Genomic DNA, 24,459 nt, shown 5'->3' with positions numbered 1-24,459 from the left:
AAAATAGGAATTAATACAGAAAGAAATGTTCATAATTTCCAGTAAACACCAGAAATACGTGTAGAATTGCTCGAGCCATGCATGAGAACCCCCTGAGCAAGGCTGACATATGGCTGGTGATATCCTGTAGGGAAATGTAGAGTGGAAGGAGGTAATAATAATCCTTCTTAGAAAATAAAGGTCGCAAGTGATAGTAAATGCCAAGAAATCATCAGGGATAATTTTATAGCCTGTTGGGTCAGTAAAACCTCAGTAGGCTCATGTATTTCTTTAACTGTAAAGAAAGGATTCAGTTTGGATCAGGGAATATAAGGGCTTGTAAATGAAGTAGAAAAACTGCATTAAGGGGAATTTGATGACTCCATGATAGATAAGCTTGTCCATACTTTAATTTCAAAATGGACTCTATATATATAGTTTAACTTACTTTAACTAACTTTAATTCACTAAACTACAGTTCGGCTATCCAGTATAACTCACCCATCCATTTAGGTCAGGCTTTATAATGAATTTTTGCATTATAGGAGTCATCATACAGGAAAATTACAAGGTTTTCTAGTAGACATATAGATAACAATAATAAATTACTGATTTAAATTCAGTGAAATTTATATGTCTGTAAAAATACTGAACTTTATCAAAATATTTTATTGTCTGCTAATCTATTTGTTGTTTCCAGATGTAAGACTTTAATCCAGTATACTTTTTACATCTAAGCAAGCTGTCACCAGATTGAGAAACCCTACGATTATAGTTTTGTATTTCATGCTAATATCAAAATAGAGTGCTGCATTATATTTTAGTATTATTATTAATCTGATTCCTTCTAGTCATTGGCAAATGAGAGTTAGTTCTCAGTATGGTTAGGATTCTGTGTTAATGGTTGATAGCATTAGATAAGTGCTTGATTCTTTAGCAATTGCATTAGTAGGAAATTCTCAGATGCTTGTAGCTTTGCATATTTGAGCCATAGGAACTTTGGCTTTGTAAATATGTTTGTAAAAATAAATAGGGAAGCTAAAACCATAATGATGCTGTAGTGTGTTTTTTGGATTACTGCCACTATGACTGGGAAAATCATTCATGAGATTATTTTGGCAATTATACAGGACTATAGATCCAGTAAAGTGCATACCTTGTATTGTGAAACAATAAAAAAACAAAATAGCAGAGCAAAGAGCAAGGAAAAGTCATTTCACTGTGATTTTGTCAAATGCAACACTGTATTCACTCATTTGATATTGCATCCAGCTCCTTGGTCTCTTTGTCATCTGTCCTTGACACTAGATATATAAGATGTATAAAGAGAGTGTGTGGACTTAGTTGAAGTCAGTATTCTTTAACTATTAGCATTTTAGTGCTTTGAGGAATTGCCCTTTCATTGAATTAGACTACCTTCTGCCCTTTAGCCTCCAGTGATGCAAGGAAATAAGGACTAACTGTGAAACTGAGTGTAATTACTGGGGGACTGTATGCAGTTTTTTAACATTAGAACTCTTTTTAGAGTAACAAGCAGGTATGATGATGAGGAAGAAATAAATGCTTTTGTTTAGCTTTTGCATTTGGATACTCTTTTATGTTAGATGTGTAAGCATTTTATAGATGTAAATTAAGGATTAGCTTTATGAAACCTGTAGATATAGCTTAATAAACAACTTGTACTTCCTAAATGATTTTACAAAGTGAGATTTAGGACCATTACACTTCCCTAAAACAGCAGGCTTTGCCTTTTTCTTTTTTCTTTTTTTTTTTTTTTAATCATAGATGCATGTCAGATCTCCTATCCAGGCCCAAGTTTAGACAAGTGTCATTGGATTTTTATGCAATTAACTGGCAATGAAAGGTTCCTATACTTAGAATAATAGGGAATCAGGGTGTTCTAAAAGAAAAGAATGAGAGAAAGATAACAAAACTGCAAATTTTGTTGTGGCGTGGACTGTGAGAATGGCTCTTATATGTCATGCTGTCAAAGTGGATCCAAATGCAAGGAGGAAGGAGGCAAGAGTAGTAGCATCTTGTCTGGGGCTGATCAGTCTGTCTGTTTCGTTTGTGTCTGTTTTGTTTGCCCAAGGTGTCTTCAGTCCTGTTCCCACTTCTGTCATTTCACAAAGAGCTTAGATTTCTTTCTTCCAGCTTCATGCTGCAAATGTAAAGTATTTTACACTTACTGTTCCTGTATATAGATAAAGAAAAATGAATGATGATTTTAGAAACTCCTAAATTCTGCACATGAGAAAAAGTAGTTTCTGCCCTCTCTCCAACGTTGCTCTGTAGAAAGATGGAAGGGTGATCAGCTTTGAGAAGTAAAATTGCTTTAACACTACTGGATTTATGAAAGGTTTGCATCACATTAAAACTTTCATGTTTTTACTGAGTTTTTTGAAGAGTGTGGAGAATAAAACTGTATAATACTTTTTTCTACCTTTGTCTTCAGATATAAGGAGGAGCTTTCATACAGCCAATTGTGCTGCTCAGTTATTTTGTGGTGGAAGATAGTGGTAACATAAAATGTATATTTTGAAAAACTCATTCTATAAAAGGGATCACAAATTTTCTGATTCTATGACCTCCAGTGCCAAAATCTTCATATGTCTGAGAGGTGCAAGATGTATGCTGCATACCTCAGAAAAGTAACACTAGCAAGTAGTTCATAGATGGAGACAATAGCAGCTTCTTAGGGGTTCTCAGTTCCCTGTTAAGTGATGGGGCTCAGCCTGCAGATGCAACTGGACTCTTAAGCTATCCTGTGGTGTTAACTTGCAGTTCCTTCCACAGAGATGCATATAGCTCAGCAGCACCTACACCGTGATTGTTTTGCTGTCTGGATGCTCTCTGTGGACAGGAGAGAAATAGTGGCTTTGATGGATTCAGTGGCCCTCTGGAGAGGTACTTTTGCTTGCCAAACAAGTGTTAGGGCTGCTCAGGTATGTAGTTTAGACCAGCTGTCTGATTTTTAGTTAAAATAAATCCCATTGTGGGTGACCCAAGCAAAATTTTGTACCCACTTCCAGCTCAGTTTGCTGGACGAATCTTTTGTATTGCCAACTCTGAGGAAAAAACAGCATACAATTGGCATAACCATACAGGAACAAAAAAAACACTAAGTTGGTTAGTAACTACAAGTGTTTTTTGAGGGATATTATGTAAAGTTTGAAAAACTTCTGGAAATCAGCACAGCTTTCCTGAAGTCAATAGATTTAAGCTATCTAAAAATTTGTTCCATACCTTTTAAATACTAAAATGATGTGTCATTAAGGATGTTGGCTTGACCATGTTTTTGTTGTACAGATGGGATGACAACAAATTTCCCAGGTCACTTTCCCCTCAGCAAATGCATTGGAAGCGTGTTCTGATCTTACTGTGCCCATTTAATCATTATTTTTTGCTGCTATTGCAAAGAATGGTGCCCATTTTAGTTTGACTGGTGATTTTTCTGAACATCAGTCTGCTATGCGCTGTACTGAGATCCACCAAACTTATTTCAAATTACAAGTGAGAACATCCCACCTTTTACTCCTCCACACACTGCTCTTAATATAGGGATTGTATTCACATCAAAGCTGTCAGAATGTTTCTGTGATCTCATTAGCTATACTTATTTCTACCTACAGAATAAATGAATCATCAACTGAAACAGCACTAAAGACCAACTGCTAAAACTCACATGGCTATATGTATATCCGTGCTGAGAATAGCTATCTTGTCAAGTCTGTAGATTCAAGTTGTTAAAACTGCCAGTTTTGCAGACCTAAAAAAGGGTTAAGTCATTTTTGAGATGGATTTGAGTCTAAAGTCTTTAACATGGAAACAAAATCATTAAGCTCATTAAAAAGTAGTTTTATAATTTCATATAGCATATGAATAAAAACCATTTCTGTTTATAGAACATTGAAGGAAGTGAACCAAAAATATGTTTTAATGTTTGTGGATTTTTTTTCTCTGTTGTTGTTTATGTAGTTAAAATTCAGAGTCATTTCATTTTATGACTGTGTGAGGTAAATTACATAGGTGGTACCAAACAGAAATTAGCTGAGTGAGTTCAGCCAATTTAAATGCTTCTGAATATAAGCATTCACTGTAGGGAAGTGAGATCATGTTAAATGAGAAAATGAAGAGAAATTGGACTTAGGTAGAAGCTAGGTGTTAAACAGGCGAGGTAGGTGTGTTGGTGGTGGATGACAGCAGGTATAGAACCCTCATAGTGAAAAACTAAAAGGAATCTGATGTCCAGCTACTAATTACTTATATACTATTTGAGGATAGTTTTAGAAGCTCAATTGGGAAATGTGGTGACTGGAAACTAAAATCTATAACAACCAGCAGCCATTTGCCTAGAGAGGCTGGGCAATACAGAGTGTGTCTGTCAGCAAGTTGAGGCAGGTACCTCTCTGAAAGTTGGAGACTCTCACTCACTCTTCATGGACAAGAGAGAGAAATAGGTCTAGCAGAGAAAAGAGAGAGTTCAGTCTTGGTTTGTTGGACATGGAATTCTTCTCATTCTGTATCCTCTTTCTTTACATCTACAGACTTGACAAAGTGAGATTTACTCTGCTGACAAGGAATGTAAAGTGAAGGAAAACATGAAACACTACATTTTCTCTTTCTTCTTTGGTGAAACAGAGATATGCAGTCTAAAAGCATTTTTTGTACAGAGGCACTCCATGTATCACTGCCACACACAACTCCTCTATGTCTGTGCAGAACCAATCTAGTGGAATAAGTGAATGTCTGACCAATGAAAACAAATCTTGCACTAGTACACACACACACACTAATATTCTGACTTGCAGGAGAAACAGCTTTTCCCTGCAGAGCTTTGGCAGGAGTTTGTGTCTGCATCTGTCTCATTTCCAGACGCAAGAACAATAAATCTGAACTAGAATTAGGAATTCCTACCTGTGCAACTGATACTCCATATTTCCAGAATTCAATACCATATATTTTATAAAATTCTTACAAATGGAGGAATGAGTTTTGTAAAGAGTCATGAGTAGAGAATAGTGTCCTTTGTGATACTGTGGGGAATGTCCCAAACTATCAGTTTGAGATCGAAGTACATTGCATCAAAATTGCATGTCCTTAATAGTCTTTTGCAATCATTCAATCATGTCACCTTATTATCAAATGCTGGAAAACCTCTGTAGAAATCCAATTCCACATCATGCTATATTGTTCTAAGACAAATTTTCATAGGCCAAAATGTAAACCTAAGTACTGATAAGCTGTGTAACTCCAAAAGCAAAAGATTACTGTGTAGATTCAGACCTCGTCAGACAGGGAAACATTCTTCTCAGGTAAATTGGCTGAATGTTATGAAGTTTTACATGAACAGTGACCTTCAAAAATCTGGTATTTCAGTATCATGTAGTCAAGTAATAAATAATGTGATACAGTATAGCTGATTTAGCTGATTCTGTTCACTGCCAGTCTGCATATCTGTATGTCTAGATCAAGAAACTAAGAATTTCACTGCAAAGGCTTTGAATGTCCTGCAGTCAGCTTGTGTCCAGTCAGGCTGACTGCATTTGGAAACCAGGGAGTAAGAGGGAGTTGGCAGTGGCATCCTGCCAAAGGCAAATGAAGGCGGCAGCATGAAGAATGAAGCATGAGCTACAGGAGAGGACGGAAAGGAGTATATGGGAGGGAGAAGTCTGTGATAGTCTAATTTGTCTATTTTAATCTATTGTCCAATTTATCTCATTCATCTATTTTATCTCTGTATTTTTTATTTATCTTACTTCTAACTGTTATAGTGTAAGCAGAGAGGCTGTAGAATCTGGAAACACAGCGTGAGAGACACAGCCTCAGCCAATATAAATCAGGGTACTTCCTCTGAAGACTGAGAATCTAGCCATTAATATCATGTAAAGTTACTGGGGTTTGATTTCTAGAAGAGTTGACAGAGCACACACATCTCAGGGTGAAGTAAATGGAAAAGACAGGCTCAGTATCTCTGAAAATCAGGCCTGTGATTTCTAATAGGTCACAGGAATTTAAAAACAAAATATTAAATTATTCTGCTATATTTTACAGCCTGCAAGCCCACCACCCTAGCCATAGTTACACAGTTCTGTGTGGTAAACAAGTATAATTCAGCTTATGAAGAATCCTAGTTTTGTTTTTTTGTGTGTGGGTTGGTTTTGTTTTTTTTCATTCTAGTTTAATTCTGAAAATACTTTTGCTTCCAGATATATTTTCTGTGTTATGAACCACCATTTTGTTTACAGATTCCAGTTTTTTAAATTATGTTAATAGGTCTCATAAAGAAACATAGTACACTAGGGCAGATGGGAGAGACTGGGTAATACCTATGAAACATTTGAGGAAACTGAGTACAGGCTTTGCTACAGGGATCCACTGAAGCTTTAAATACAACTTCTCTTTCAGTAGGGAGTAGGCAAAGTCTAGAAAACTACTTTGGAATTTACCTCCTTTCTAGTTCAGGCAAGTAGTGTTAACAAATATCAGGTTCAATTGAATTTTGCCTGTGCTATGATCTGTCCATCCTCAAGGCAGCATGATGTCCATGAAGGTGACAGAATAAGAATTATTTTCTCCAAGGAGTTTTCACACACATTGGGAATCCTGATGATTCACTGTACAGATGATCATTACAAGCAAAGTGCTATGCTAAAACCAGATTTTAAATTGTGTGACTGTGAATGTTTGTATGGATAAAAAGAAAGGAAGCATGGGGCATAAGTCAAAAACCTGAAGTAATGTAAACTTCTGTTACACTTGACATTTGAGCTTTTCCAGTGAGTTCTTTGTGTAAAAGTCCATTCCTGGGCATTACTGTCACTTCTGCTTTCTCTATGGAACATTAACTCTGTTTTCATTGCTCACATCTAGCAATGATCAGATGAAGCGTGGCATATTCAAGCTGATAACCTATGATTTGCTTTCTTTATATACAGACATATACACATATTTCAGTACCATCCTTTTCCTGCTGGCTTCTTTTGTTACAATGCTAGTTCTTCCATATAGAAAATAAACCCCAAAACCAAAACCCAAACAACAAAAATCTCCCTTTTTTTTTTTTCTTTGCTGATGAAACATTTAAAAATGTACTTATGAAATGATACAACTAACCCATCAGGTTGGATTTTAACAGGCTATAAGGTATAAATAAGGCTCAAGCATCATACCTGCTATGCAAGTTGATTAATCTTTCAGGATTGTTTTCTTTAGAATGAAAAGAATTACAGGAGGGACGTAACTCTGCTACGCATCTAGTTCTGTTTTGGGGAGTTGCTAGTGAAAAGCCTTGCTTTGGAAACTAAGACTGATGAAACAAGCTACTTCTCTGATCTTCCATTTCTGGTGATATTAGTGTAGTCTGAGATACCCACTGAAAAGTGTGGAGATAAACTGTTTTGCAAAACTATTGGTGTAGTGGCTTGAAAGGAATATGCATAGCACAACTATCTGGTGTAGGCAGAGGTGGTGTGTTAACAGGAAAACTGGAAACTGAAACAAAAGGAAATTTGTTAATCTGGGATGTAGTGCAATAATTTATTTACAGAAGCCTACAAGATTTAGTTTTACATGACTTTCTAGTTATCATCTGTTATTACATCAACTGACCTGTTAATAACTCTTATTAACTTTAGAATGATCTGAGCTAGGGTGAAAGTTTGGTTCTCTATGCATTTTAAGCGTTATGGTATTTTCTATAGCAGAAGTATAGAAAGAGTATATAAAAGTATACTTCTATAGCAGAAGTATAGAAAGAAAAGTATGGTGATTATATAACGAAAGTGATTACAACCATATGTTGTATTAAACCTTTTGAAGTGTTAATTTTCCCTTACCCCTGCAGGGTCTCCTAGTCTCCATAACAAGAGAGGACAAAGATGAAACAGATCATACAAAGACTTATAAAGGCAAGTGAGAGTTAAGCCATTGTCCACAAGGCTTAATATTCCAGTGGTCAGTATGTTGAAAAACAGTGGATTAAGTAAGAGAAGGTGGAAGAATCTTGCATTTGTATTTATACTATATTTCTTCTCTTGAGCATTGGTTGTTAGGTAACTTTGAAAAGTAAAAATGCCAGTATTCTGCAAATTTAAACATCTCCTGTACCTAAAGTCTCTAACCTGAAGTCACTAACTCACTAGGAATATCTTATATCCATATGTGACGATCATTAATTTTCAGAATTGCTCAATTCTTCGTGCAGATCTGTGACATTTTCAGATTTAGAGACAGACAAGTGCATGAACTTTGCTAATTCCCATATTGTGTGTGGAAAATTATCCAGAATTTTTTACATTAAAATTCAAAGTTCATACAGCATACCTTCCATATAGCATTGCTGCAGATTAAATTCACTTATGCATTAGGAAAGGTGCCAATGCAATTATAATAGAAGGCTGAAGTGCTGAAATGATAAAGTAGTTCTTTTGCTGCCTTGGCACATGTTCAACACCCCACTTTGATTCAGACATCATTCCCCATTTGGTAAGACTCTTGAGAGTAATAATAAATTATGTATTATGAACCTGATTTGTTAGGAGAGGATGTGAAGCACACTGGAAATCTAGTACAAAATAGCTGCAGGTTTTTCAGATCATGCATATAACAGTTCTGGAAATTTGGTTCTTATGCTTGTGCACTTCTGAATTAAGGACTTCCTCACAGTGACTCTTCAGTAAATGTCATAGGAATATAATCCTTGTTTGGACAAATGCCAGACAGAACAGCAGCCACTCCCCCAATCTCATCAGCTGGACTAAGTGCATTGAATTGTTTTGTTCCTGAAGCAACGTCATCTGTGTCAAAATCTTATAGCATGTCATTTTCCTGTGCACTCAGACTGATTGATTAGTTCCCAGTCATTCTAAATGTATTTCTGTTAAATAGTTTGTAGAGCTAATAGCTTTTGAAAGGACTTCTTTTCATAGAAAAAGGTCATTAGTCCCAATAACAATTTGAAAGGAGCTGCTGGTTTTGACATTTTATTTTTGTTTCAGCATTTTCCATAGGTATAGTGTTTGCATTCATTTTTATTGGAAATGTTATGAAAATATTTACTGACATTTCTAACTTGAGGCTGATCTGATAATCAGTGAATGATAAAGATCATTCTGATGACTTCCTAATAATTCCCCAAATACTCAAAAGGACAAAAAAGACATTTCTTAAAAACATAGTAATATGAAAACAATATTTTATACTGCTTAAAAAATGTTTTATGCATTTTTGCTTGTTTAAATTTCTAATGTATTTTAATGCTTGAAAACATGTTTTCCTCTCCATTAATTTCAATTTTAAGTTACCATTTGGAGACACTCCTTTTAAGTTTCATAGGAAGGTGTTAAACAGATACTGTGTTCCACCTCCAAGTTGTAAGGATTGTATCTGTTGATGTGGCAGGCCTTTTGAAATATATATTCATATAGGCAAATACGTATATATGGGTGCTCAAGTAGTTCTATTAAGAATGAGTCATGATTTGTTATTAGAGGACAGATAAATAATGGTAATAACATAAAACCTTCACTTTTTCTTTCTGGTTCAGAAGTGTAGGCAAAAAAATGACTGAATATCTTTTTTAATAAGATAAATTATTTCTTAGACAAGGCTGCATTCAGAAGTGCGAGAGCTGCAATTAGGCACAGATTGATTGTATCATTCAACGGTGAAAACCAGGGGGAGATCTTGTTCTGAATAATTGCTCTAGATTAAAATCCAGTAGTAAAGTCTGGCATGAACAGACCTCTACTAGGAATTTAGGTATAATCTGGGGATTTACCATCTGGAGGTGGTGGGAGAATCTGAACATATTGGTCAGAGAATGACTATCTGCTGACAGTGTTAGGTAGCAGGGAAATGACAAAGCAGGTTCTAGAAGGCATTAAGTGAGAATTATTAGCAGCCTTAGAGGAACACTACTGCCATTGCTACATAAGCCATATGTAGTGTGACATATCAGATACTATTCTAAGAAATAATGTGATTTCAAATATACTTAGTCGGGAGAGCTGTAGTGTTGTTTAGAGAATATGAAAAGACATGACCTGTGTAGTGTAATCCAGCTGAAGTTGAGAGGTGATTTTCTATAAACATACTGGAGAGGGAGAATAATTATGTTATAAGTAAAGATTAGTACCACATAAATTATTATTAACCAGTCATTAATAAACTGAGAATAGATTTGAAGAAGGTCTGCAATAAGACGTGAAGTGAGATTCTAAAATGATTTCTAAGTAGATTGGAGTCAGAGCAACTAAATGGTTTTAAAGTGAAGCTTGAAATAAACCTATAAAACAGGTTATGTAAATATGTCCAAAAAATTCCTGGCTTAAGATATCTGATGTTCAGTATATCTAAAGAGTGTTGGAAGAAGTCTTTTCAGCCTCTAATTTGCACTTTTATTTGTGTTAATTTTAATCTTCAAAGCTTTCCTGGTCATTTAATCTGGCCAGGAAAGCTTTTTCTTCTCTTCTTTCTCTTCTGTAGTTGTAGAATTCAGTGTTTAAATGACTAGAATTAAAACGTAAGGGGAGATGGTATGGTAGCAAGTTGCATTGGAATTAAATTCTCCTAAATATTTCGTTGGTGTATCCTAATAATAGGTTTAAGTTCTTCTCCATATTTAAGATCAGAATGAAATTTAATCATGTCAGCTCAAGTTAGTACGACTATCAAGTTAGTATGTTAGTAAGGCTGTCTTTCTTTCTGGTGATCTGGAAATTGTATGTAAGAAATTCCTTTCTGTAATTTTTATATAAGATATGTATGATAGTACAATCATCTTTGATCTCTTCAGTTCTCTTTCTATGGTTCATTATCTCTTTTTATCTCTTACTGTGTTACATACACATGGATAGCCAAACAACCTTAGCAAAGAATCGCAGAAGTCATTAAAAAATAATTTTGACAAAAACATCCTTTTTTTCCAGTATAGAGTTGATTTTTTAGTATATGTGGAGTATATGTGGACTAAAAGTCGCTGAAGGAATTTTCTAGAGTATTAATTCTTCAATGGGAGAAAGATAATTGGATGAAGACACATTAGATTCTCTCCATTTTGTTTGTACAAACTAATATGGCTGTTGTATGAGCCCACATAAAGTGACAGCTTGAAAGGTAGAACTTCGATATGTAAAAAAATTACTTTCAAGCACCATAAACATAATTCTTATTTATAATTCTTATTTAGAATTATTTAGAATTTACATATACATTATTGAGAATTTACATATAGAATTAGTAACAGCTGCTTGTATGTGCAAAGTCTTGTACCTCTATAATTACATAGATATTCATAGTTTTCAATCTTATCTGCATGTCACAACTGAATTTTCCTTCTCCCTAAGAATTTTTCCTGCTCAAATGGAAAAGACTCTTATATTAGGCAGGTAGAAAACTAAAAATCTCATTAAAGTCTGTGCCTGGCTGCTCAGAAGTGCTGGTAATAACATAACAGCAATTACTGTTATTTCACAAAAGAAATACAACGTACACTGTCTGGATCCACAAGGTTTTGTAATCTGGGAGGCAGCAGTTGTTTTAACTTAGAATTGTCTCCACGAGACTCTGATAGGGTCATGTAAGGAGTGAGAATGGCCTGGAGTAAAAGCTGTGCATGAGATCCTTGCACTGTACCCTGACTGGAAGATGTACTAGAGTTTTAACAGAGTTGCAGTAACCTGAAGTGGACAGTGGACCTAGCATTTAAGTAGTATGCTCAGACAAGCTTAAAATGAGTAGTCTTGAAACTAAAAATGGTAATCTTGTAATCAGGAAGGGATGGGGAGATGAGTGAAGGACCGGAGTGTCAACTGAATGTTCCAACCAAAATTAAATCTGTGGGTTACTTAAGCAGAGAAAACAATTTGTCAAGCTGAACAGATGTAGTGGGAGTGCAGGGCTTCAGTCTGCATGGGTGATGATCATTGTAGCTACAGAGCTTTTGGATTTTACCATCAATTTGTTAATTTCATTGTTCACCTAAAAGGTGGAGATTTAATTCCATTTAATGCAAAAAAAGAGAGCATTTATCTACATCCCCTTTATGTTCATAAAAGGTGTCAGGAGCACCTGGTGTGTAGGTACTGAAGTGTGCAGACTGCAGTGAGCCAATGGGTAGCAGTGCAGGGCAACACTGGTGTATGGGGCAGGGCAGGAGTGGGGACATTGTGGCAGCATCTGCTTTACAGGTTTTTCTAACCGTGTATATGCTTTTCTTGCTTTTCCCTACTTAGGGGATATAAGGCTACAGAAAATCTACTCTAGACAGGATAGTCATTTGCTTTGTGGCAGTCATACTGTACCTTATGAAATCTCTCCTCTTGAAAATCTTGGGGTATTTATTGATATTTCTTTGTGTTGCAATCATAGGAGTGAATGCAAGTCTTCCATCTGCTAAAAACAATGAGTAATTAGAAATGTAGAGTAAAATATGCAGAGTACACCAGATATGCAGAGAAGAGCAGCTGAATATAAAAAATCCTCTCATCACACAAGAAATCAAATATATTAATGTTTTCTAGAAATTTTCAAGTTTATATGACTAAAATTTATTATATAGAACTGGTGTAGAATATTTTATAGGTAAAACAATTTTTTTTGTTTTAGTTTGAACTCGACATTGGATCCTCCTCAAAATTCCATCTTTAATTTCTATCTTCAATGAGTAATGGAGAACATTTTGAAATATAACAAAGGTAAGGTGGATATCTATGTATTAAAATAGTGTTTGGTTGGCTCGCTATAATCTTGAACTTCAAATATCAGATTATTTGAATTTTCCAGGGATACAGAACTTTTATAGTGACAATGACAAATCCATCCAATGTATTTAAAACATAGCATGTGTGTGTATGCATAGAAGTGAAAAAATTATATGTGCAAATATCTGTGTATGAATGTGTCTTCTCATTCTGTTCTACTGTGGTCTTAAGTTACTAACGCTATGCAAGAGGCATTATGATTTTCCAGGTGTTCATATTTTTGTAGCATCAACTATTAAATGTGGTAAGGTGTTACAGTAGTTGGACAAATAAATACTGATTTCAGTTACCTATTATTGGTGAATATTTTCAGTCATGGTTTTGAAGTGACAATTATTTGGGATAGATTTAGAATGTAAGGACAATAATTTCTGTCAATTTTTTGACAAATTCATATATGTTTTCATTCTTTAGAGGTATTTTGGGTGAGGTGCAACAGGATACATATAAAAGTGTTGGTAAAAAAGAAGATAAAATTATATTTAATACATTAAATAAACAAGTGGTCATTAAGAGAATGAAAGTTAATTATAATTAAGAAACTGTAGGAATTTAATCAGATGTTCATAATAATTTTGGATTTTAATATAATCCTGTGTTTATTTTTATTTTTAAACTTAATAACAAATATTTGTGTGTGCAAACACAGGCCTTAAAAACCTTTCCTTTTAACAATTTTAGATAAATAAGAACTTGCTCAGGACCAACCTTCCCAATCAGGATCAGCAAGCCGAGGTGGACAATGTTTGGAATAGAGTATCTAAAATTTGCCAGAATGAAAACTACTGGGCATAAACAAAGAGATATTTTCCTGTTGTTTTTTACCTCATTGTCATTCAAGTAAGCAGGTGCTAAATTTTGTGTTATTCTAGATTCTTTAGTGCTAGATATTATACTTTCTGTGCCCTAATTAATATTAATGATGCTAATTTTTGAGTGTTAAAGATGTTAATTTAACTCACTAGGTCTGCTGCTTCATTGATGTCTTCCATACTCTAATTTAGAAGAAAATGTTTCATCAAACATTAGTGCTTCAATCATAAAAAGATGTAATAGCAGAAGCATCAGAACTCACATGATCCAGAACGCACAGGTTACATGGTATGGAGCATGGAAGACTGCTGAAACCCAAAGAGCTGTTGCCGAAAAGGAACAATGTCATGGCTATATGCCAACAATTTTTATTCAGACTAAAAGCAGAAAATTACTGTTTTACAGAGGTAGGAAAGTCCTCCAAAAAATGGATACCAGAATAGTTGATGTAAGAAGTTAGAAGTCCAACAAAGAAAGTTTGCTGAGACAACCCAGTGAAAAAAAAAAAAATGAAAAAAAAAACAGAGGGAAGGAGGTGTCTCAGTCTGAAGATGTGTGATTGAAGTAAGGCTAACTACCATAATACTGTAAATAGCTAAAGGGCAGTGGGGAGTCTAACAGAAGAAACAGTAGAAGAGAAGTTGTATTTCATTTGTTTGAGTAAAAGTTCTATGTGTTTTAAAGGTGCTTAGTATTAGAAAATGTTTACAAAGTGTATTCCGCTTTCCTTAAACTAACATTTCTATCTGAAATTTTATACTGTGAACCAGCATCCATGGACCTAGAACTCATGTAAACTCATGTTTAAACTAGTGGCATTTGTTATTTTGTTGTCCAGTCTTCTGCCATCACTTTCTGTTGGGAACCACTGTAGACTTAAATTGAAACTGTATCATGAAATTACCTTGAGGTCAATGAACTTTCAAGAAATCACAGCCAAACCTTTCTGTGACTTTTCTCGGGGACCGTGTTTCCTGGGTTCACAGTTCTGGGTAGCCAGTTCTCCATGTTCTCCCAGGAGTGTGGGAGAAAGACTCTGTTGCACAAGAATGGGAAGCCATGTAGTTGTCTAGGAGCCCTGCCTCATCTGCTCCTTGACTAAAGTAGGGAATGAAGCTTGCTAAAGTTTTCCACTTTGATAGAGGCTTTCTTGAGCCTAGATTTCCTAGGCTTTCAGGAAATCTATTGTTCTTCAACAGTAGACTTCATGTCTAAATTATTTATTCTTGATTTAATTTTTTCCTAGTTGAATCTTGAATATAAGCCTATAGGTCACTTGCACATACATGTACACGCACACACTAATATAATTTTTATATCTCTATACATTCTTGTCAGATAAAACAATTCCTTATACTTTTTAAGGAAAGTTGCATTTTTGATGGAATGTGAAACTGATTGTTATTTTCAAAAGGAAAGAAATAATGTATTTCTAAAAAATTTTGCCTGGCAATTTTTTTTTCAAGAGCAGTAAATATATCATACGGATAGAATTCTAATTTTTTAAATGGTTACTACTCATTCAAATCTATCAATTTCCCTTAGGTTAAGGATCCACTTAACTAAAATATTATGTAAACTTTTATTCTCCTTCTTTGTCTCCTTTTTTTGGTCATTTTTGCTTTTTGCTTCTTTTTTCTTCTTTTTCCCTCTTATTACATTTTTCCTTTTTTTTTTTTCCATTTCTTTTTTTAAGGCGTTATTTTACCTTTTTAATAGTGATGGCTAGTCTGCTTAGTAGAAGTGGTGTGGACCCTTAATCATAGAGTCACAGAATATACTGAGTTGGAAGGGACAATTCTAATTTTTTAACTTTTCAAAGTCATTACAGGCACACTGTGAACTAATTCACAACAAAATTTATAGAACTTTAGATTTTACTCATCTGCATGTGAACAGGTCCATTTAGTTACTACTGGGTCTGAATAAAATAACATCCTATTTTATATCAGTGATATAACTTTTTTATTCAGTTATGCAATTTTAGATCCTGTTCTTCATACCTAAAAAAAGAAATGAAGCCTGAAATTTGTGAAAAATGTATTCTCATTTCAAGGCTGTTCTTTCATCTGACTTATTATGCTGCCATCATCTTCAAATCATGCAAAAGCTGCCCTTTTCATACTGAAGTATGATGAGTAGATATTTAATGAAGGCTTATAAAACAATTGTACCAGAATGCAGTAATATCAGCAAAATATTAGTGTGCCAATATCTAGTGCATATACTAGCACAGTAGATGCTCTATATGGACATAATTAGTATAGTCTTTCAGCATATGGACTGACTTAGTAGAGGAAATGCAGCCCCGTTCCTAGAATTATATATTCAATAACATGCTAGTCACGTTCAAGGGGGACATGCTGCAGTAGATGTGATGTTTTGTTGTACCTGATATTGAAGCAGCTGTGTTCTGAGATAAAGTATGGAGTATGTTCAGCATCACAGCTGCTGTGCTGTGCTTAATTTGACAGTGAGAAAGGGCTTCACAGTAATCCTAACTGTTTGCCATAAAGATAGTGTACATGGAAACCATGGGTAATAAGACTTCACATTGACATCCTAACCTTTACTATTCGTAGCTACATTTATCATTTATCATTACATTTATCATTACAATTCTCATCTGAAATTAGATCTGATTTTCAGCAATAGCATTACAATTCTGCTATTTAGTGAGTTTTGGTTGGGATCTCCACCTGATAGCAAACTTAAATAACATAGTTTTCTGGTTATAAGAGTTTTCTACCATGTAAGAAATTACTTTTGCCCTCTGACAGTGTCTGGAGGAGCTGAGCTGGAATTATCTTAGCATCTCGCTGTCCTTATCGCTCAAGAAATACTTAACATAAAGCTTCTAGCTCCTTATGCATTTAGTACATTATATCTTCTAGCATTATATTATAACCTAAAGAAGAAAAGGTTGTTTGGAAAAAGGGTTTTAGAAATTTCAAATTGCCATTTTTCACCTACTTTATAAACTTTAATTAATATTCACCCATCTGTCTCCTTCCACTTCCTGCTTCTCTACTTATGCAAATAAGACTATCAGTTTAGTGTGGAGGCTGGCAGGCCATTAAGGGGAGTGCGAATGCATTGGAAAAGCAGAGTCTTCTTGTTTCTTATAGTTAAGAGGCTGGCTTTGAGAAACCATTACTCCAAATATGGATCATAAATAAAATCTAATGCCAGTTCATCAGAAGTTTCTATTTCAACAGTTTATGGGAGGTGTGCCAGGGAAGAATGAGGTATATTTCTGCAGAAGTCTGCATCGTGAAGTGAGTCAAGGAACTGACTAAAAGTCAAATCATGTAGGCTGTTGATGAAGCCAACACAGGATCAAGACCAGTTTCTTAAGGCACTTTGCAGCCCAATCACACATAGAATCACACAGCATCATTTAGGTTGGAAAAAACCTCTGAGATTGAGTCCCAACTGTCAACTAGACCACAGCACTAAGCCCTATGTCCAGTCATTTCTTGAACACTTCCAGAAATGCTGAGTCCACCACCACCCTGGGCAGTTTGTTCCAATGCTTAACGACCCTTTCTGTGAAAAAATTATTCCTGATGGCCAGCCCTGGTGCAGTTTGAGGCTATGACCTCTTGTCCTGTTGCTAGTTGCCTGGGAAAAGAGGCTGACATCCACCTTACTATAACATCCTTTCAGGTAGTTGTAGAGAGTGATAAGGTCTCCCCTGAGCCTACTTTTCTTCAGGCAAAACAACCCCAGCTCCCTCAGCCCCTCCTTGTTAAGACTTGTGCTTCAGACTCTCCACCAGCTCCATAGTCCTTCTCTGGACACACTTCGGCACCTCAAATGTCCTTCTTGTAGTGAGGGGCCCAGAACTGAACACGGGTTTCAAGATGCAGCCACACCAGTGCCGAGTACAGGAGGACAATCACTTCCGTGGTCCTGCTGCCACCACTATTACTGATATAGGCCAGGATGCCATTGGTCTTCTTGGCCACCTGGGCACACTGCTGGCTCGTGTTCAGCCAGTCATGGACCAGAACCCTTGGATCCTTTTCTACTGGACACTTTCCAGCCACTCTTCCCCCAGTCTGTAGCGCTGCTTGGGGTTGTTGTGACTGAAGTGCAGCGCCCAGCACTTTACCTTGTTGAACCTCATATCATTGATCTTGGCACATGATCCAGCTTGTCCAGATCCCTCTGCAGAGCCTTCCTATGCTACAGCAGATCAACGCTCCCACTCAACCTAGTGTCATCCAGGCAACTGTATCTTCCTAAAGTTGCACTTTTCATGATTTCCTGATCTTAATCCCCTTTATAAGAGTTTTTTGTTTTGTAGGTAGGAAGGGGAGGATGATGGTTGAAAATTGGTCACTGGAGTTCTGCATGTGCTTTGCTGAATCCTAATGCAAGCCTTATTTGTCATCTGCCATAATATCTTTAATATCTCCATCCATCATAATTGTTAATGTATTCATTATACAGTGAACAGATATTATACAGATGTTATTAATGCTATTACACAAATGAGCAAATAAGACACAGACTGAATGCTAGATCCACAAAGAGAAATTCCTGACTCTTGGTCTAGCAATTAAATTAGGCTTCTGAACTGTAGGGTTTATGCACTATCCCAAGAGTTATGATGAGAGTAAGTAGGAAAGGGGGGCTATAAATACCCTCCAGTATGAGAACAGTTTGTATTGCAAATACTGTTCCTTTTACAAACTGAAGAAGGCTCTTTGTTTTCTCTCTTTATTTTTCAAGTTTTCATTTCTGACCATACCTACTCTGAAAAGTAGATCATAATGGAATGAACTTTTTAGCTTCTCTCATTTCCTGGTTGATATATGGCTTGGAGCTTGAGGTCTTATATCTCTCAAAAGTTGTTCTATTTCGCATATTCTTATTAAGCCTATTAAGTTCTCTTTTCTGTGCTATCTTAGCACAGCTAAAACTACACATTGAAGGTGCTCTACATTTTAAACTAAAAAAAAAAAATCTTTTCTAAAAAAAACCCTACTTTTGGCTATAATTGCCCTGACTGTGTTCTTTGAGTGATAAAGATAAGAAACTCCAGGGAATTTGTCCCAGTGAGGGTTTGGAGAATCTCTTTTGCATTGGCAGTATAACTGCGTGATCAGCACGGATTTTTTAGATTATCTCCAAATCACGAGCAAGTGGCCAAGATCCATGTCAGAGCCTTGGCTGCACCTTCATGCTCTTATGGCCCAGACCAGCCTCACCTTGGGCCTCCATCCACATCTCTGCCTATAATCTGAAGGGCTCCATGTTGGCTCAGTCCTGAGTCTTAGGCTTTTGTCTGAGCTATGCTGTCAGTGCTAGTGCTAGTGCTAGCTAGGTCAGGCGTTCCTGTGCCTAGACACAGATCCTGTTGAACTGAGCCCTAACCCATGGACTGACCTTCTAGCTTGACCTGTCTTGTCCTTCTGAACCTGCTTTGTGATATCTGGACAATATCGCACCCTGATGACCCTTAATTGCTTCTGACCTGCAGATTGTTTTTCTGATTTGATCTTGGTCTTGCCTTATTGCTGTGAACCTTCCTGCTGGTTTGGAGTCTTGGTTGAACCTGGCCTTGATCTCTGGATCTGCTCCACCTCTGTAGGGGTCCTGCCCTGCTAACCTTTTTACCTCATTTGACTTCTGTCTCCTCATCATTTAGGGAACAGCTAACCCTTGCTATGCCTTGATGATCATTATGGGTTCAGACATGTGATGAGGAATGATAGATTTACTATCTGTAGAATCTAGCTCATCATACTTTGTGACATGATGATCAAATAGAGACTGAGGAAGCAGGCATCTTTCTGAACCCTCTTTAGAATATTCTGATACCATTCTTCATGTTTAAGTGGTGTCCTCTCTTGCATGATACATAAGCAGAAAAGCGCAGTTCTGAAAGCTGGTGGAAGGACTTGCTGGGATTTCCTTGCTCTTGTCAGAAGAGATCTCATGGTAAGGCCTTTGAGTATTCTGCGGACAGACCTTGCTGTTCCTTTCCACTGTAAGTTCATCATATGAGTATCAACCTAGTTGAGATCTCTTTGTTCCTGGTACATGGTTTCTAATAGGTAGTATAATATTAGTGTCTAATACATAGTCCTAAATATCTATAGATAGTATCTAATAGATGGCCTTAAAAAATAAAGGGTACTACTCTTGCTAATAGGTGTTGTAGTTGTTGACCTTCTCAATGACTGTCAACCAAAAAATTTTCTGGTACTAGAAAAACAGACTTTGATTAAAAATATGTATGTGGAATATATTTGTGGTATAGTATCTGTGGTAAAATATTAGTTAAAGATTCATACCCTTGTAAATGGGAGAAGATCTTAAAATTTCTTAGTTGTCCAGTAGGTGTTCTGGCAGGCACAGAGCTGCTGTCTTCACTTGGTCATACAAATACATCTCAAAGCTATTTACAGTGCCTTCATATCCTGAGTTTTTTTAAAAGTCTTATCTTTACAAAAGAAGTGAGATTATCACTGAGGATCCTTTCTAATTTCATACAATGAAAATAGTTTTACTTTCTGATATGTTCAATACTAAGTTTGGAAGGATAGCTCTGAGGTTTTGCATCACCAAATGTTAGGTTACGGTGTGTCCAGAAGTTGAAAGTACTGTAGAGGAGGCAATATTGGTATTCTTCAGATTGCATGGTATGTCATTTAAATATGGTTTGGATTTTAAAATGCTTTCAGAAGAAGGACAGAGATTCTTGTCCTTCCTTTTTCTCTTTCAAATGGTTTGTCCTAAAGTGCTTCTGAAGCTCCTCTGATACAGCTAATACCTGAGACAGTCTTAAAATGTTCAGTGATGCAATGAACAAAACAAAACATTTTGTTGGAAATTAAAGACCAGGTAGTGCAGATACTGATCTTCATTAGATAGCTACAGATTTAAGTAATTAAGTAAACACATCTGAAAGCAGCTTAGACATGCATGTTTCTTCATTACTCAGGTATCGACTTACTCATCAGAATGGTATCATGCCTGTGCTATATTTGAGAGAGCTGGTACTGTAAGCTGATAGAAGCATATTGCACAATGTATTAGCTGAATTTTTTGAACTGCGTGGTTCTGGGATATAAAATTCCAAAGCTTAAGGGTGCAATTTTCTCAGTTTAACTTTTACACTTCTATTTCCTACATTTATTTTTAGTAACTGAAATGTTCCCCTAGAAAATACCATAAGAAGACAAATGAGAATGTTGAGATTGGAACCTGAGTTGTAAAATTATGCAGCCCATTTTAGGACTTGCATCTCAATTTTCTGAACTATAGAGCCACTCACCTTCATGGTTTTTAGTCCGTGCATATATGTCTCTTTTTTCCAGATGTAACAAGAAAGAAAGTCAGCGTCAGCTTTTCATTTTTTCTAGCATTCAAAATGAAACCTCTATAAGTCTCAAGTTAAAAAAACTAATGGATTTTCAGTTAGCGCGAAAAACTACTTCAAATGAGTATTTAAAGAAAAGGGTCCTTAACAAAATGTTTTGGTAACAGTAACATTTCTTTTAAATTAAGTTACCAAAATGGAGGACAGATCTAGACTAGGCTTTTGAAATTTATTTGAAATAGAAGAAAATTTTATGAAGTGGAGTTTATTCATTGCCTATCTGAAAAGCTTGTTTTACATAGAAATGCCTCTAAAAGAAGTTTCCACTTGTAAACAAGCATCTTTGCTCCTGAAGTAATCTCCAAAGACAGGTTATATGTTTTAACACAAGATTTAGACCCACTTGACAGCTGCACCAAAGGGCACTTTTCTTTGCTCCATAGATAAAAAAGTTTTGTGTTGCTAGTAGAGAGCTAGCAGACAGTTCTTGTTTCACTTCATTTTTGGTCATTTTTTGGAGTATGTACAAGAAAAGGAGACAGTTGGAATATTAATGCAATATAATATTTTCCAAATAAAAACAACATTGAACTGTGCCAGGCATTAATGCCCTTAGTGCAAAACACTGATGCTTAAGTTAGAAGTTTGAGCACCATTCAGGAAACTGGCATGGTGTATTGTACGAAGTACTCTGCATACGTTGGGTACACAGAGTAGCATTCAGTTGAATCTCTAGTTCAGGGACTGAGGCCAAATCTGAAAAAAAAAATAGATTGGAGTTTTTTCCTGCTGTTTTGTTACCTGCTGTCCCTTATAGTTCCAGAACAGCCTGTTAACCTGAAAATAATCATTCTTCTCTTTGTATTTTATATAACTTAGCATTTTGGCTTACCTTTACCTGAGGATTTGGAAGAATTTCTTCCATATTTCTGACAGCAGACAGTCCAGTCAGTATTTAAACTTACTTGACCGTAATAACTTGATATTCCAGTGTTTAAAGTAATATATCTATTAGGAACTATCCTCTGGTGGTCTGAAAATTGTCTTGAGTGTACAGGTAGCTATGAATCATAGTTACTAGTGTAACTAGTAACATAGTGTTGTTCTAATTCCTGCTCTGGAGAAAGCTTTTAAGGAGTTATAGATCAAGTCCACAAGTGTTAATGGGCTCATTCACTGCAGCAAACACTATAGCTTACATGAATCCTAAGCTGCACAGAATTTTTGAAAGCTAACCTTTCATGTTATTGGATAAAAAGTGTAAACAAATACACTTGCTTATATGGCAAAATGAAAGAAAAGCGCTAGCTTTCTAACCCAAAAGTCACACCATGTGCCTGAGAGTATCATTCAAACACGTCCCGAACTCTGTCAGGCTTGGTGCTGTAACCAATTCCCTGGGGAACCTGTTCTGGTGCCCAACCACGCTCTGGGTGAAGAACCTTTTCCTAATATCCAACCTGAACCTCCCATGACACAACTTCAGGCCATTCCCTCGAGTCCTGTCACTGGTCACCACAGAGAAGAGATCAGTGCCTGCCCCTCCTCTTCCCCTCACAAGGAAGTTGTGGACTTCAGTGAGGTCTCCCCTCAGTCCCCTCTTCTCCAGGCTAAACAGACCAAGTGCCCACAGCTGCTCCTCATATGGTCTCCCCTCAAGACTCTTCACCATCTTCGTTGCCCTCCTTTAGACTCTAATAGCTTAATATCTTTCTTATATTACAGTGCCCAAAACTGCACACAATATACAAGATGAGGCCGCACCAGTGCGGAATAGAGCAGATCAATCATTTTCCTCAACTGGCTGGTGATGCTGTGCCTGATGCCCCCAGGACATGGTTGTCCTTCCTGGCTGCCAGGGCACTGCTGACTCATATTCAACTTTCCCTAAATCAGGACCCCAGGGTCCCTTTCTGTGGCACTGCTTTCCAGCATCTCATTCCCAGTCTGTCTGTACATCCAGGGTTGCCAGGTACAGAACCCCGCACTTCCCGTTGTTGAACTTAATTTGGTTGGTGATTACCCAGCCCTGTAGTTTGTCGAGGTCTCTCTGTACAGTCTCCCTGCTTCTGAAGGAGTCAACAGCTCCTCCCAGTTTTGTTTTGTCTGTAAACTCGCTCAGTATCCCTTCCAGTCCTGCATCCAAGTCATTTATGAAGATGTTGAAGAGCACAGGGCCCAAGATGAAGCCCTGTGGAACCCCACTAGTGACAGGTCACCAGTCTGATGTCACCTCATTCACTGTTACCCCTGTGTGCTTAACTCGTGAGTCACCACATGATGTGTTTATCCAGCTGTGTGCTGGACATTTTATCCAGAAGGGTCCTGGGAAAGACGGTATTGAAAACGTTACTGAAATCCAAAATGATTACATCAACTAGCTTCTCTTGATCAACTAGGTGTGTTACCTTGTCCTAAAAGGAAATCAGGTTTGATAAGCAAGACTTTGCTCTCCTGAAGCCAGGCTGCATGTGACCGATGACAACATTGTCTTTCAGGTGTTTTTCAATGCTCCCCAGAATAATCTTCCCCATAACTTTACCAGGCACTGAAGTGAGACTGACAGGCCTGTAGTTTCCAGACTTCTTCATCTTGTACTTTTTTAAAACTGGGACAATGTTTGCCAGCTTCCAGTCAGCTGGGACCTCTCTTGTGTTCCCAAGACTGTTCAAAAAGCATCGAGAGAGGTTTTTCAAAGACATCAGCCAGCTCTTCGAGGTTTCTGGGATGAATTCCATCAGGCCTTATAGATTTGTAGGGATCCAGCTTGAGCAGCAAATCCTGCACAATTTCAGGGTTGACTGGGAGTTGATCATTCTTGTAGTCATGCTTGTCCATCTCAGGGCACTGAGACTCCCTTGGTCCATCATCCATGTTAAAGACAGAGGCAAAGAAAGCGTTGACCACCTCTGCCTTGTCTCTGTCCCTGTTTGTCAGGTGACCATCCTCATCCTGTAATGGTGATGATATTTCTATACTGCTTATTACCATTAATGTATTTGAAAAAATCCTTTGTATTGACCCCCACATTTCTGGCCAGCTTCAACTCCAGTTGAGCTTTGGCTGTGCAAATTTTCTGGTCTGTCATCTGACCCTATGGAACCCCTGTCCTGGCTTTTTCCCGCTTGCTCTGTGGGATGGGCAGTGGGGGGCCAGGACAACCCATGATTTCTGCAGGGTGCAGACAGACTGCATCTCGTGACACTGTAAGGCAACCTTTCACATCTGAGGTAAACACCCTAATGTTTTCTGGCCAGCTTGTTTTTCTTGGTTTTTCCTTCTGAAGTTGTTTTACTCTGTTTCTTCTTTGATAAATAGTTATTTTTAGTGAGTCTAGGAATTATGCGTCTGATCTGGATAGTATACATTTTGATCTGTTTGTTCTGGAAAGCCTTTAGATATTTTGATGATTAAATCACATGCATATTCTAGAAGACTCTTTGAATATATATTGAAATGAGATACTTGGATCAACCAAGGTAGGAGAAAACACTGAATGAACTATTTCACATGTAGGTTATATGAATATAATACATTGGGTTTATAAATCTGGAAGAAGGCATTGGT

General features: G+C 36.8%; 1 protein-coding gene across 12 annotated transcripts in view; it reads left to right on the top strand.

Annotated features, from left to right (window-relative positions):
• LRRC4C (leucine rich repeat containing 4C) overlaps window positions 1-24,459 on the top strand; it is a 487,665-nt gene that overhangs the window by 286,352 nt on the left and 176,854 nt on the right. For 9 of the 12 annotated variants that reach the window (XR_010431243.1, XM_064657787.1, XM_064657789.1 and 6 more), the window contains one exon: window positions 12,589-12,677. The exons of the other annotated variants lie outside the window; for them this stretch is intronic. The gene's annotated coding sequence lies outside the window, so the exon portion shown is untranslated. The remainder of the gene's footprint in view (window positions 1-12,588; window positions 12,678-24,459) is intronic. 12 annotated transcript variants of the gene reach the window in all.

The sequence above is a fragment of the Pseudopipra pipra genome, chromosome 6, assembly GCF_036250125.1.
Source record: "Pseudopipra pipra isolate bDixPip1 chromosome 6, bDixPip1.hap1, whole genome shotgun sequence".
In the NCBI taxonomy this organism is placed as follows: domain Eukaryota; kingdom Metazoa; phylum Chordata; class Aves; order Passeriformes; family Pipridae; genus Pseudopipra; species Pseudopipra pipra.
This window is presented reverse-complemented; position numbering and strand designations above follow the sequence as displayed.